This window comes from Zootoca vivipara, chromosome 4, assembly GCF_963506605.1.
Source record: "Zootoca vivipara chromosome 4, rZooViv1.1, whole genome shotgun sequence".
NCBI lineage: Eukaryota > Metazoa > Chordata > Lepidosauria > Squamata > Lacertidae > Zootoca > Zootoca vivipara.
Window position 1 is genome coordinate 93059118 of NC_083279.1, and position 13868 is coordinate 93072985.

The 13868-nt window shown below is 46.2% G+C and overlaps 1 protein-coding gene across 1 annotated transcript in view; it reads left to right on the plus strand.

Moving 5' to 3' along the window:
• Positions 1-13868, plus strand: part of TENM4 (teneurin transmembrane protein 4) — a 1459233-nt gene that overhangs the window by 997832 nt on the left and 447533 nt on the right. The window contains exon 6 of the mRNA XM_060274010.1: positions 9630-9733. The gene's annotated coding sequence lies outside the window, so the exon portion shown is untranslated. The remainder of the gene's footprint in view (positions 1-9629; positions 9734-13868) is intronic.

The window sequence follows — 13868 nt, forward strand, 5'->3', positions numbered from 1 at the left end:
GGTGTGTGCTTTAGCGAACGCCACTTTCCCCATTCATTTCATTCCAGTGTTTGAGGTCAATACTATTGGTTTCAAGCAGTGCACACTCTTGCATGGCGTCTCTCTCTGCATTTGCATTGTGAAGGACAGGTTGCCAGGAATTCCTTGTTGTTTCTGCTTTGTGTGTCCCCTTTGATTGTTTCCCTGCCGTGGTGGTTTTGAACAGAAGCTCTTTTCCTTAAAGTAAAAAATCTTGCAATCCTTGACCTAGAACACTGGGATGTATTGATTGCAAAGTGTTGTTCGCTGCCTTTTTCTCTCTCTCCACCCCCACCCCCCTCTCTCTCTGAGTGGTGCATGTATTTCAAAGGAGCCTGTCCATTAAGTTAATTGGATTTGGTGTCCTGATCATGTTCTTATGAATATGTAGATACAAGAGGATTTTTCTTCATTGTGCGAAGCGGGGAGAAGGTTTATGGTGGCAGCAAGAGGGAAAACGTTCTGCGCAGAGAACACAAGTAGTTGCACATGACTTAAATCTCTTACTGCATGGATTGCCGCACGGAAGTGAATTTAACCTTGGATGGGCAATAGACTTGCTTGCCTAAGACCACACAACCAATTCATAGCTAATAATTATATTTAGTTGCCTTTAAAGAATGGGCAACATAGCTGCCAACTCTCCCGTATTCCCCGGAAAACCCCCATTTTTCCAGCCGTTTCCCGCTGGCAGCCCGGATTTTTTAAAAAAACCCGTAAATCCCCCGGATTCTTACCGGCCCGGGGAGGCTCCTTCTGAGCATGTCTGGAGTCTCTGGACATGCGCAGAAGTGATTTCTGGCGCTGCGGCCATTTTGGAAATGGGCAGAGCATGCGTAGAAGCGACTTCTGGTGCTGCTCTGCCCAGTTCCAAAATGGCCGCAGCGCGACTTCCGGCGCCGCAGCCATTTTGGAAATGGGCAGAGCATGCGTAGAAGCAACTTCCGGTGCTGCTCTGCCCAGTTCTAAAATGGCTGCAGCATGACTTCCGGTGCCGCGTCGCTGCCGATGCCGGATTTTCCAATCTGGGAGTTGGCTCCTATGATGGGCAATGGTTTGCCCCAAACCATACAGTGAATTCATAGCTAATCATAATTGTCTCATTTGTGCTTTCTTTCAAAGAGGTGAGAGTAGCACCCGTGAAAGCCCAGCTGGATCAAAGCATCCCTGTTTCCAACAATGGAGGCAGAACATGGCCAATATGACTAGTTACTATTTGATACCCTTCCCCTCCATGAATTTGTCTACTCTTTTGAAGCCATCCGAGTTGCCCCTGCTCTATGAACCCCTGCAACCTCACCAGATTCTTTGGGCGTGTTCAGAGGAACGCATCCCTAAATTGTGGCCAATCCCTCCCCACCACCGTTGCACGGCTTCCAGCATCATAAAGCTGAGATTGTCGTGGAGGAAAATTCAACCGCTCCATGCATTAAAGGAAGGAAAAAATGCAAAGCCCCTTGCATTTGAGATTCATGGCTAAGAAAGCACCTCACGTGGCCACAGCGGCTGCTGCCTTCCTTTGAGGTCTTCTCCGTTACTTATTTATTAAATGTTGGCTGGAGAAGCTCTCTCTCTAAAAATAACCTCTGGTCTCGGTGGATTGTTCGTTCCTGCCTGTCTTCCTTTCATGCCACTCAGTGTGCATATTCTGAAGCTAACTGCCACGGACAGGCACTTCAGTAGGTGCCAACCCTTGAAATACGCTTTCTTAAAGACACAGCTTCTACTAGAGGCAGGTGCCCCCCCACTGCATGCATCTGTCAGTGGCCCCCTAACCCTTTTGTGCCGTTTTAGCCTCTGGCTTTGCCATATCGGCAAGGTCAATGCGGACAAGCTTCAGATGTGTTAGCAACGAGAAGGTTACAGGCTGCTTTTTTGACCCCAAACCACGTTGACTGCCACAAGGATTCCTCTCCCGCAATTCTAAATCGTTTGGGGGACTTCTACCATTTTAATTTTTCATTATTTGCAGTTCTGAGCCTTTAATAATAATAAGAAGAATAACATCAATAATATCTCACCCACCTGAATGGGTTACTGCAGCTACTCTGGGGAGCTTCCAGTGAATTACACAGTAAAACATCAAGGAAGGCTGATCGCCGAAGGATTGATGCTTTTGAATTATGGTGCAGGAGGAGACTCTTGAGAGTCCCATGGACTGCAAGGAGATCAAACCTCTCCATTCTGAAGGAAATCAGCCCTGAGTGCTCACTGGAAGGACAGATCGTGAAGCTGAGGCTCCAATACTTTGGCCACCTCGTGAGAAGAGAAGACTCCCTGGAAAAGACCCTGATGTTGGGAAAGATGGAGGGCACAAGGAAAAGGGGACGGCAGAGGATGAGATGGTTGGGCAGTGTTCTCGAAGCTACCAACATGAGTTTGACCAAACTGCAGGAGGCAGTGCAAGACAGGAGTGCCTGGCGTGCTCTGGTCCATGGGGTCACGAAGAGTCGGACACGACTAAACAACAACAACAAGGCATCAAACCTTAAAAACTTCCCAGCACAGGGCTGCCTTCACATGTCTTCTAAAAGTCAGATAGTTGTTTATTATATGACAGTAGGGCGTTCCACAGGGCAGGTGCCGCCACCGAGAAGGCCCTCTGCCTGGTTCCCTATAACCTCACTTCTCGCAGTGAGGGAACTGCCAGAAGGCCCTTGGAGGTGGACCCCAGTGTCCGGGCTGAACAATGGGAGTGGAGACGTTCCTTCAAGTATTTTAAGTGGTGTGTCCTGCATGTGTACATTTTTAAGAATATTAGGAAAGCCCTGCTGGATCAGACCAAAGACCCACCTAGTCCAGCATCGAGTTCTCACTATGGCCAACCAGAATTCCCCAATGGGAAGCCAACAAGTGGGACCTGAATGCAACAGCACTCTTCTCACTTGTGATTCCCTGCAGCTCGTAATCAGAAGGACACTTCTTCCAATAGAGGATGGAGAACATAACCATTGCACTTGATAGCCACTAACGGACTCATTCATTTGCTTGATTCTCTTTTAAAGCCCATCCACATTGTTGGACATGACTGCCTCTTGCGCGAGAGAAATCCATTGTTTAACTTCTTGCTGTGCGAAGAAGTCCTTTCTTTTGTCTATAGTCAATCTTCCAAGTCTATTGAATAACCTCCTTCATTGTCTATCTGTTCATCAATACCATGTAAAGATGAGCTGCTGCCTTTACTCCTTAAGGGCAACCCAGTGATCTTTCATAGGTTCTTTTATTTCTATTTTATTTTATTTTATTAAAAAACCCACAAACCTCCTTTCACTCGAGGGGGATCAGTTGTCACAAGGTGTTGATGGATAAGAAAATGATAGCAGCTTGAGGTGAAGAAGAAAATGCAGCCCTGTTGTTTGCTCGTAAAACCAATTGTTTTTGATCAGAACATCAGAAACTGCTTGAGCACTGTGGATTTCTCTCTCCAGAAGTAAGCCCGGCCGATTATTTCCACACGCGGGCGGTTTCTTCATTGTTTGATCATTTCCCTCTGCCTCGGTTGAAAGTTTGGAAACATTTATTTGATTTGAGTATGTGCCAGGCTAGAAAGTTGTGCTTGTTCTTTTGAGATTCACTTGCAAATTCTCGGCAGGAGTAGAAGCTACTACAGGAAACGGTGGCAACTCAATGGCTATGTTTGAGACTTTTTAGTTAAAGGAAAGGAGGTCCCGGTAGATGTGCATGAAATCCTAGAATCGTAGAGTTGGAAGGGACCACGAGGGTCATCTAGCCCAACTCCCTAAAATGCAAGAAACTTTTGCCCAACGTAGGGCGTGAACCCACAACCCTGATATTAAGAATTTTGTGCTCTACCAACTGAGCTATTCAGGAAAATGGTGATGGATAAAGTGGACAGAGAGCCAAACCTAACAAGTGCGTATTCTTGGCAGTTAGCATGAGAAGGGGCTAAGTCCACAGAGCTGTATTGCTGATAGGCCAATACTCAGACCATAGAAAGGCAATTGGTAGAGAGGGGTCTGTGTGATGTCATTTCCCCTCTTTTCCTGGAAAGGAAGGTGCATGCAGTACTTCCTGTTCCTCCTGAGCTTAATCCAGTTCCAGGCACAAGTCTGAAGCTCTTTATCCTGTGAATATAAGTATTTTGCTTGCATAGTTTTTACTGCGGCCATTGCTGTGAATCCATGGTGGTAATACCGGTAAGTAAATTATATTTTAAGCCTACTTGTTGCCTTGTTCTTTATTAAGTGGGGTACAAAAGGGAAGCCAGCTTCCTTCATAGGTGGATTTGCTCGAAACAAGGTTTTACACCCTAATGCCTATGCTTTTAATTTTGCTGCTACTAATGGGATTTTAAAACTCTCTTCAACCCCCACATGTGGGCTCCTGGAGGGATAAATTGTGATTAATAGGTATTTCCCTACCTATTAAAAACTGCCCCACAGAATGGGAGGTTCCTTGGAGGTTTTTAAGTAGAGGTTAGATAGCCATCTGCCATGGATGCTCTAGCTGAAATTCCTGCATTGAAGGGGGTTGGACTAGATGACCCTCGGGGTCCCTTCCAATTATATGATTCCATGTATTTCAGTGTGCAGACAGGGTGGTGGTTGTTACTCAAGCTGGGACACCTTTCTCCCTGACATCTGGCTGGAGGACTCCCAAGAAAGCCATGCTTGCACCCCAGGAGTCCACTCGTAGGTTGTTTTGGACTTGATCGGTCCCTAGTTGTGTCAGTCTGACCTTTGCATTGCCTGGTCTTTCCCGACAATAGCCATTGGCTTGTTGTTGTTTAGTCATGTCCGACTCTTCGTGACCCCATGGACCAGAGCACGCCAGGCACTCCTGTCTTCCACTGCCTCCTGCAGTTTGGTCAAACTCATATTGGTAGCTTCGAGAACACTGTCCATCTCGTCCTCTGTCGTCCCCTTCTCCTTGTGCCCTCCATCTTTCCCAACATCAGGCTCTTTTCCAGGGAGTCTTCTCTTCTCACGAGGTGGCCAAAGTATTGGAGCCTCAGCTTCAGGATCTGTCCTTCCAGTGAGCACTCAGGGCTGATTTCCTGAAGAATGGATCGGTTTGATCTTCTTGCAGTCCGTGGGACTCTCAAGAGGCCTCCTCCAGCACCATAATTCAAAAGCATCAATTCTTCAGCGATCAGCCTTCTTTATGGTCTAGCCATTGGCTAGCCGGCCATAAAAGAGGCTCTCTTGCCTAAACCTCTGCGCCAGGGCTGCCTTTGCTGCAAATACTGCGGCAATAAGGCATCGCACACTCCATGCAAGTGGGGCTCTAGCCACAGAGGACCAGCTGAAAAAGCTCTTTCCTTCCAGCATGAATTAGGACACTCCGTTTTAAAAATTCATAGCAAGATTACATAAAACCGTATGTTGCCTGTATGTGTGTGTGTGTGTGTGTGTGTGTGTATATATATATATATATATATATATATATATATATATATATATATATATATATATAAAATTCTCAAGGCTCCGCCCCCAGCTTTGCATTAAAAATGTGCAGCTGCTGAGCATTAGACATTCCATTAGAGTACCAGGCTTGAAACGTGAGCTTCACAGTTCGCAACGAGGGAAGGGAAAGGGGTGGGGGAAGAGAAAGTGTTTTCAAGCAGAGTGTTTATTTGATGCTTCTTTGAAACGGCGGTGTCACTAAGTGGATCAAGATTTTTATTGTATGAGAAATAAGGGAGCCTGCTTTAGAGGAGGCCGGGTGTGCTGGACGAGTGCCTATTTTTGCAGTAACCCAGCTGCTGTGCTTCGGCGCTCTCTCTCTGCCAGCCCCCCCAAATGCCTCCCCTTCTGCCACTGCTATCTGGACTTCAAGAAGTCCAGGGCCAAAGTGGCTCTACCCATAACCAGACCTGGAATGTCTGCTTTGCCATTCCAAATTTATGCATGCAGACAGTCTCAGGTTCAGGGGGGGAAACGGCCCTGAGAGCTATTTCCCATCAGAGTAGATCACAGCAAACTACATGGACAACTGGTGTTAGTGAAATTAGTTAATGTATTTATTTACACCACTACATCCATATTTCACACTTCCTTCATAGAGCTCAGGGCGGCGGAGATGGTTCTCCTACAGCACATTTCATCCTCACAATAACCATGTGAGGTTAGGTTAATCTGGGAATAGCGATCGGCCAATGTCGCCCAATGAGATTCGTACAGATTTGAACCCTAGTCTCCCAGATCCTTGTCCATCACTCTAACCACTACACCATGCTGGTAACTCTAAGCCACCAGCCCTCCCAATGATTGCCAGTCGCTAACATTTCAGACCCCATTAGTGTACGTTTGGATGTTTTTGCCCCAGTGCTCATCGCTTAACGCTTGTTTACATTGAACCAGTATCTGTCGTTTTGGTGCCTGTTCATCCTCTTTGGATAAATCTTTTTGGAACTCCTCACAATCCTATTTAGCTTTAGCCACCCTGGACGGTTAGGTGTCACCAGCAAATTGGCCATCTCACTGCTTATCCTAATTGCAGATTGTTTATGAACAGGTTCAAAAGCATGTGTCCCAGCGCAGATCTCTTGGGGGACCCAGCTTCCTACATCTTTCCACTGGAAGAACTGTTCATTTATTCCTTTCCCTGCTTTCTGCTTTTTAACCAATTAATGATACATAAGAGGACCTGTCCCTTTCCCCCACCCCTGCTAAGGTTATTCAAGGAGTCTTTAGCGAGGGATCTGTATCAACAGCTAACTGAAAATCCAAGTAAACAGTATCTGCTCCACCGTCCTTTGACCTATGCTTATTGACACTTTCAACAAAACCCCAAAATGTTAGGTAGCAGGTACCATTGCAGAAGCCATGTTGGTACTTCTTCAACATGGCTTGTTCTTCTATGTGCTAGGCCAGGCATCCCCAAACTGCGGCCCTCCAGATGTTTTGGTCTACAACTCCCAGGATCCCTCGCTAACAGGACCAGTGGTCAGGGAAGATGGGAATTGTAGTCCAAAACATCTGGAGGGCCGAAGTTTGGGGATGCCTGTGCTAGGCTGTATTTTCCAGCCCTCAGCTACCTATCTTAAGGATGAGTTACATATTTTTGTTAGAAGACCAGCAATTTCACATGTGAGTTCTTTAAGAACTCTCGGGTGGATGCCATGCAGACCCAGTGATTTGTCAGTTTCTATTGTGTTCATTTCTCGTCACCACTATTTGCCACATTTCCTCTGACTCCCTTGCTGAGAAAATTGGATCAATCACAGATGAACTGCTCTACATCTCCCACAGTGACGACGGATGCAAATAATACACACATCCTTTCCCTCCTTGAGCACACCTTTGACCCCCTTCTCATCCAAAGGTCCAACTGTCTCCCTGGTTGGTTTCCTGCTTCTAATGCCTCTACATAATTTGTTGTTGTTTGCTTTTATGGTTTTAGCAACATGCTCCTCAGAATTCTTTTTTCAGCATCCCTTATTGTCTACTGGAATTTCTTTGGCCAACGTTTGTTCCTTTTGGTCCTCTTTACTTGGGCAAGACTTCCATTTTCTGGTGGGAGCCCCATATAACTTCTTTGACACTAATTTGTTAACCACACAGAAATCCTCTTGGGTTTTGTAACAACCACATTGATCGTCAGTGTACATTTTAGCTGAACTTCTATTATTGCGATTTTGAAGACCCCCCCTAGCATTCTGAAGAGCTTCGACCCTCTTGACTTTCTCTTCCAACTTCCTTTTTACGAAACCCCTCGTTTTATTTTCAGTTAAAAGTGTCCTCTTTTTGAAGTCTAATGCGACTGATGTTGGACTTCCTTTCCCCTGAAGAGGGCTCAGAAGCCAGAGCGCTCAAAATCCACAGCAGCTCATTGCAGCAAGGCCCAGCCTTGGGCCACAGGGGTCCTCTACCTCTTGAGACGCTCTCTGTAGTGACCTTTCTCTGATTCCATTGCTAAGTAAAGCTTGAGCACAGATGATGATGGAGTAGTCTTGTTTCCCGTCCTTCCATTTGAGAAGAAATTTCCCCATCTAAAATTTCATATCCCAGATGGACTCTAGGAAGTGCTCAGATGCTCTGGAGCAGCGCAAACACACACCCAAATGCCCTTGTTCTCACAAACAGAGGAGTGGAAGATACTTGGCTCTCTGCAGAATCTCGCTTCCGCTGGGGGACCGCATAATCAAGTGCTTCTCAATGCACACAAACTCACCGTGAATCTGAACACGTAGAGAAGTTGAGCATGTCAGAGAAAACACTGGTCTGAGGACTATGGCAAGGTTTAGGGTAGCCTCTCATGCATTGTGAAGAAAATAAGAGAATGGGGTTTGTGTGGCTAGGCTGATCTCACTTCTGCTTTCATTTTGTTAACAGGATTGGCAAACATCTGGGAAATCCCAGACATGTCCTCTCTCTTTTTTGGGGGGGGGGGGTTACATGCCCATCCGGAGGAATTTTTTTACAATTTTAAGCAAATGTCCAGGTTTTTCAGGGAGTTTTTTAAAAATTGTGTGGGTGGGTGGCTCAGTTTTGGGGTCTGGCATGGGCAATCATGCAAGATAAGAAAAAAAACTCAACACCTTTTTTTTGTCTGAATTTTTACCTCTGGAAAGCTAGCAATCCTAGCCAACAGACGAATTTATTTTCATTCTTACAGTCCTTTCACCACTAACTAGCTGTTGTTGCAAGGTGTGTGCGCGCACACACACACTTTCAAATGGTTTTAGGTGTTTCCAATGTTTCTTAAAGCAGGGTTACGTTAAATATTTTAATTTCATACCCTCCATTTCTGCCGAGGAAAATTGGGATATCCTATTCCACAACAACAACAACAACTTAGCTATTTATACCCCACCCACCCGACTGGGTTCCCCCAGCTACTCTGGGCAGCTTCCAATATATATAAAAGCATAATAAAACATTGGAACCTTCCCTATACAGCGCTGCCTTCAGATGTCTTCTAAAGGTTGTGTAGTTACTTGTCTCCTTGGCTCGGGGGTCACAAAACTCCATACCCTCCAACATTTCTCCGATGAAAATAGGAGAGAGGTCCAATGATACCCTGCAATATTTCTCTGGTGCAAATAGGGACGCCCTAAGGAGAAGCGGGACATTCCACGATCAAATCAGAAACCGGGAAGGCTTCTGTAAATCTGGGAGAAAGGCGGGATATAGATGTAGGTCGTGGGCCTATGTCCTTTCATCTGGCTCTAGTAGACATCATTGGCTGAGGCACTCTTAGGCTGTGGATAGAAAATCTGTGTCTTTCAGCTCTGAGGCATGAATGTTCTTTCAGACAGCTGGCACCTTTGGCTAATTCTCAGTCGGCTGCTCCCAATGGGTATTTTTTACACAAGGTCAAGATCTCCTCATGGCCTGCCACAGTCTCAGCTTCCTGCCAATCTCTGAGCCATCTACATTTGCAGGGGAAGGTGGGGGGGTGATATGAACTCTTGACGCCTGGGAAAGGACTGTGAGGGTTAAAAAACAAAACCATTCTTCTCGGTGGCAGGAAGAAGGCCTGGCGGTGCAACGGACTCCATCCAACTATTTCTCCACCTAATTAATTTGCTAATTGTGTATGTGTTTCACTTGCTCGGCGGAGCTCCGCTGAGGAAAATGGTTGCCCCCCTCTGGTGGCCTAACACACATGGCATGATTCTCTTTATTTGCTCTCGTTTTCAGAATGTTCTTCTGGGCTGGCGTTAAAGGAAGATCAGATGACACCAAAGAGGGATTTGCAGAGCTTCAGGCCCCTGCTATTCCTGCTTCTACTGTAATGGAGCCAGGTAACATCCACACCGAATCTTATCTCGCATGGGGAATGCTTTTGCTTCTGCCGTGGGCAGTCTTGGATTTCTAAGTGTGTCCAGGTGGTGTTTCGGAATAGTCAACAAGAGCAGCCAAGGGGACCATTTCAGAATTCATTAGCAGTGGTGTGGCTACTGGCAAAGGTCTGTTTGAAATGTTGTCTAGGTGTACACACATGCACTTTGCCAGGCAGTCAGCAGCGACTTTATCTTTTGGTGTGGTGAGTGTCTTCCCTTGTTCAGAATGAAAGGCAAATGAAGACTTGCCTTGTCTCATGCTGGTTGGGTGCACTTGAGCACAGTAAGTCTTTAAATGGCTAGCAACCAGGGCCGGATTTAGGTTTGATGAGGCTCTAAGCTACTGAGAGCCAGTGTGGTGTAGTGGTTAAGAGCTGTAGACTCATAATCTGGGGAACCGGGTTCGCGTCTTCGCTCCTCCACATGCAGCTGCTGGGTGACCTTGGGCTAGTCACACTTCTTTGAAGTCTCTCGCCCCCACTCACCTCACAGAGTGTTTGTTGTGGAGGAGGAAGGGAAAGGAGAATGTTAGCCACTTTGAGACTCCTTAGGATAGTGATAAAGCGGGATATCAAATCCAAACTCTTCTTCTTCTTCTTCTGAAGGTAATGGGGCCCTTTATATGTCCAGCATCCAATACATGCTACAGCATCCAATTTGCTTGCAGGGGGGGGGGATCCAAAGGTTCAGCCCCAGGCATGTCCAAGTAGGGCTGGAAGAGACTCCTATCTGAAACTCTGGAAGAAATAGCCATAGCCAGTTAAAGCAGACAATACTCTGCTAGATGGACCCAATGGTCTGGCTCAATACAAGGAAGCTCCCTTTGCCCCGATGAAACATGTCACTCTATTTGTTCCTAAGGTGCAGATGAAGGGAGTATTGCAAAATAGGTACAGAGAACAAACATTCGCTCCAACTCGGTTGTTGCACTAGCAGGAAGCAGTGGGATGAGCCCTGCCATTGTCATTGGACTTGCTCCCTCTGTGTCCCCTGTCCCGTCCCCCAAATCTGCTTGGGAGCATTGGGAAGAACCCCCAGAACAGGAGAAGGGAGATTATTCCATCAGAAGTAACAATCGTCAGAAATAACCATTTGATGCTAGAAGCCAGAATTCTGGACTCGATGGATGTTTGGTCTGAATCAACAAGGCAGACTTTATGTCCTTACAATATGCTTTGATGCATGGGCTCTGGCACGCAGAGGGAAATCCTTGTGTCGGAGCGATGGCATCCAGATGTCGAAATCTGCCTTTTACATGGTCCAGAAACCGTTGTCATAAATACTCTTTGCTTTGTTGATGTTGTTAGTAAAACAGGCTAATGGTAATCATTATTTACCTGTTCCTTGTCCTCCCAGTAGTACCCTGCCGCGTTAGCCATGTATGGGCAATTAGAATTAATGCGAACAGCACTTATAAGCTGAATGCCTAGTTTATTTCCAAATGGGAAGGTCAACGTCATTATCCTTGGTGGATTCAATTACCAAATCCTGTAAGAATCGCATAGCGCTTGCTTCCTGCTTGTTAATCACATCTTGCTTTGCAAAAAGATTGTCGTTTGGGGGGTGTTCCCCCTACCCCAAGCACAGCGGCAACATTTCCCTTCTGTCACGTTGCCTATAATGCTAGTTTCTTGCCGTGAAAATTAGAATCCTTCAGCCTTGTTGCTTTTGTGTTTAAAAGGGAAGGGAACCCAGAAACATATAAAGAGAAACCGGGGAAGCCATCTGCATGCAATAAACCAGTGTTTCCCAACCAGTGTGCCTCCAGATGTTTTGGGACTACAACTCCCATCATTCCTGACCACTGGTCTTGCTAGCTAGGGATGATGGGAGTTGTAGTCCCAAAACATCTGGAGGCACACTGGTTGGGAAACACTGCAATAAACATTTGGAGTTGTTTTGTGGGGCTGGGAAGAGTAAGAGGAAGCCACAACCGTAGGAGATGGCAAATACCTGTTGGTGTTGGTCATCACAAGTGGGAACCTGCAGCAAAATATTGCAGTTGTGTTAGAACAGGAGTGTCCTCACATGGAGGAACTCTGCTCAGTCAGGGCACCTGGCTGTGCCAGAGGCCCTACCTGCAAGGAGGCTCTTAAACCATGCTAGTCAGTGCAGACAATGCGCAACGAGATGGACCAGTGGCCTCATGTGGCCGTATAGTTTCATGTGTTCACAAAGCCTTTATTCTCAAGGCCATCACAAGAACCCAAGGAGAGCCTGCTGGATCAGGCCAATGGCCCATCTAGTTCAGCATCATGTTCTCCACAGCATGGGAAACTAGCAAGCAAGATCCGAGCACAAGTCACTCTCCGCTCCTCTGGTTTCCAGCCACTGTTATTCAGAAGCATTGCTGCCTCCAACTGTGGAAGCAGAGCATAGCCAGCATGTAGGGTTGCCAGACTCAATAGAGGACAGGACTTCTGTGCCTTAAATTGCCCTGCTCTCTTTTGAGTCTGGAAACCTTAAAGAGAAACCAGCAGACCCTTTGTTTAATTTCCAAGCAAAGGGTCTGCTGGTTTCTCTTTAAGGTTTCCAGACTCAAAAGAGAGCAGGGCAATCAAAGGCACAGAATTCCTGTCCTCTATTGAGTCTGGCAACCCTACCAGCATGGCTGGTAGCCCTCCTCTCCTCCATGAATTTGTCTAATCCTCTTTTTAAGCCAACTATGTTGGTGGCCTTTGCGAACGAGTTCCATAGTTTGACTAAGAGCTTCATGAAGAACTTTCTTTCCCCTTAAAGGCTCCTGAAGGACAGCCATTCCATCTGGGAAGATTCCTCCTCCTCTGGCTTGATAGGCAGGGTCATGCAATAAGATCCTGGCTGCGGGAGGAGTCCTCTTAGGCTCCCCAGACCATCCCTGCCTTCCAAGCAGAGCAGAAGGGTCTATGCCAGGCATAGGCAAACTCTGCCCCCCCCCTCAGATGTTTGGGACTACAATTCCCACCATCCCTGACCACTGGTCCTGTTAGCTAGGGATGATGGGAATTGTAGTCCCAAACATCTGGAGGGCCGGAGTTTGCCTGTGCCTGGTCTATGCGCACCCTAATTTCAGCGCACTAACACAAGATCCTTTTTTGCATTCGAACTGAAGATTTGTCTCCTTGCTTTTGGGTTAAAGTGGTACCTTGGTTCTCAAACGCCTTGGTACTCAAACAACTTGGAACCCAAGCACTGCAAACCCGGAGGTAAGTGTTTTCCGGTTTGCGAACATTTTCCGGAAGCTGAACATGCTCCGTTTTGAGTGCCACACTTCCGTTTTGAGTGTTACGCTGAGGTCTGTCTGCTTTTGCTATTTAATTTGCGTTTTTGTGGCTCTTTATGTTTCACATTTGTGACTATGTGGAACCCAGTTCAGCTACTGATTGATTGTGTGACTGCAGCACATGGTTTATTGCTTTCATTTTATGGACCAATGGTCTTGTTAGATACAGTAGTAAAATTCTTGTCAAGTTTCTGATTTAGGGATTGTTTTTAAAAGTCTGGAAGGGATTAATCCATTTTGCATTACTTTCTATGGGAAAGTGTGCCTTGGTTTTGGAACGCTTTGGTTTTGGAACAGATTAAGTTTGAGAACCAAGGTACCACTATACATGAAAACTTTGGATTGCTTTCTGATTATTCAGCACTTTTTCAGCCACTAGGAATCACAGAAACCAACAAGCCTCTTATTGTGAGTTTTCTCCCCATCCCCAGGGGTTTCAAAACTTGTCCTAGACTGATGCTAGACTCTCTGTCCTGAATCTTGCAATGTTCAGCTTTGCTGGATAATAATAATAATAATAATAATAATAATAATAATAATAATAATAATAATAATTAGCCACTCTGGGTGGCTTCCAACCGAATATTAAAAACAGTACAGCACCAAACATAAAAACTTCCCTAAACAGGGCTGCCTTCAGTTGTCTTCTAAAAGTAAAATAATTGCTTATTGTCTTGACATCTGCTGGGAGGGCGTTCCACAGGGCGGGTGCCACTACCGAGAAGGCCCTCTGACTCATCTGCAACCTCATCTCTCGCAATGAGGGAACCGCCAGAAGGCCCTCGGAGCTGGACCTCAGTGTTCAGGCTGCCAGATGTCCACAAGTTCTAGTGT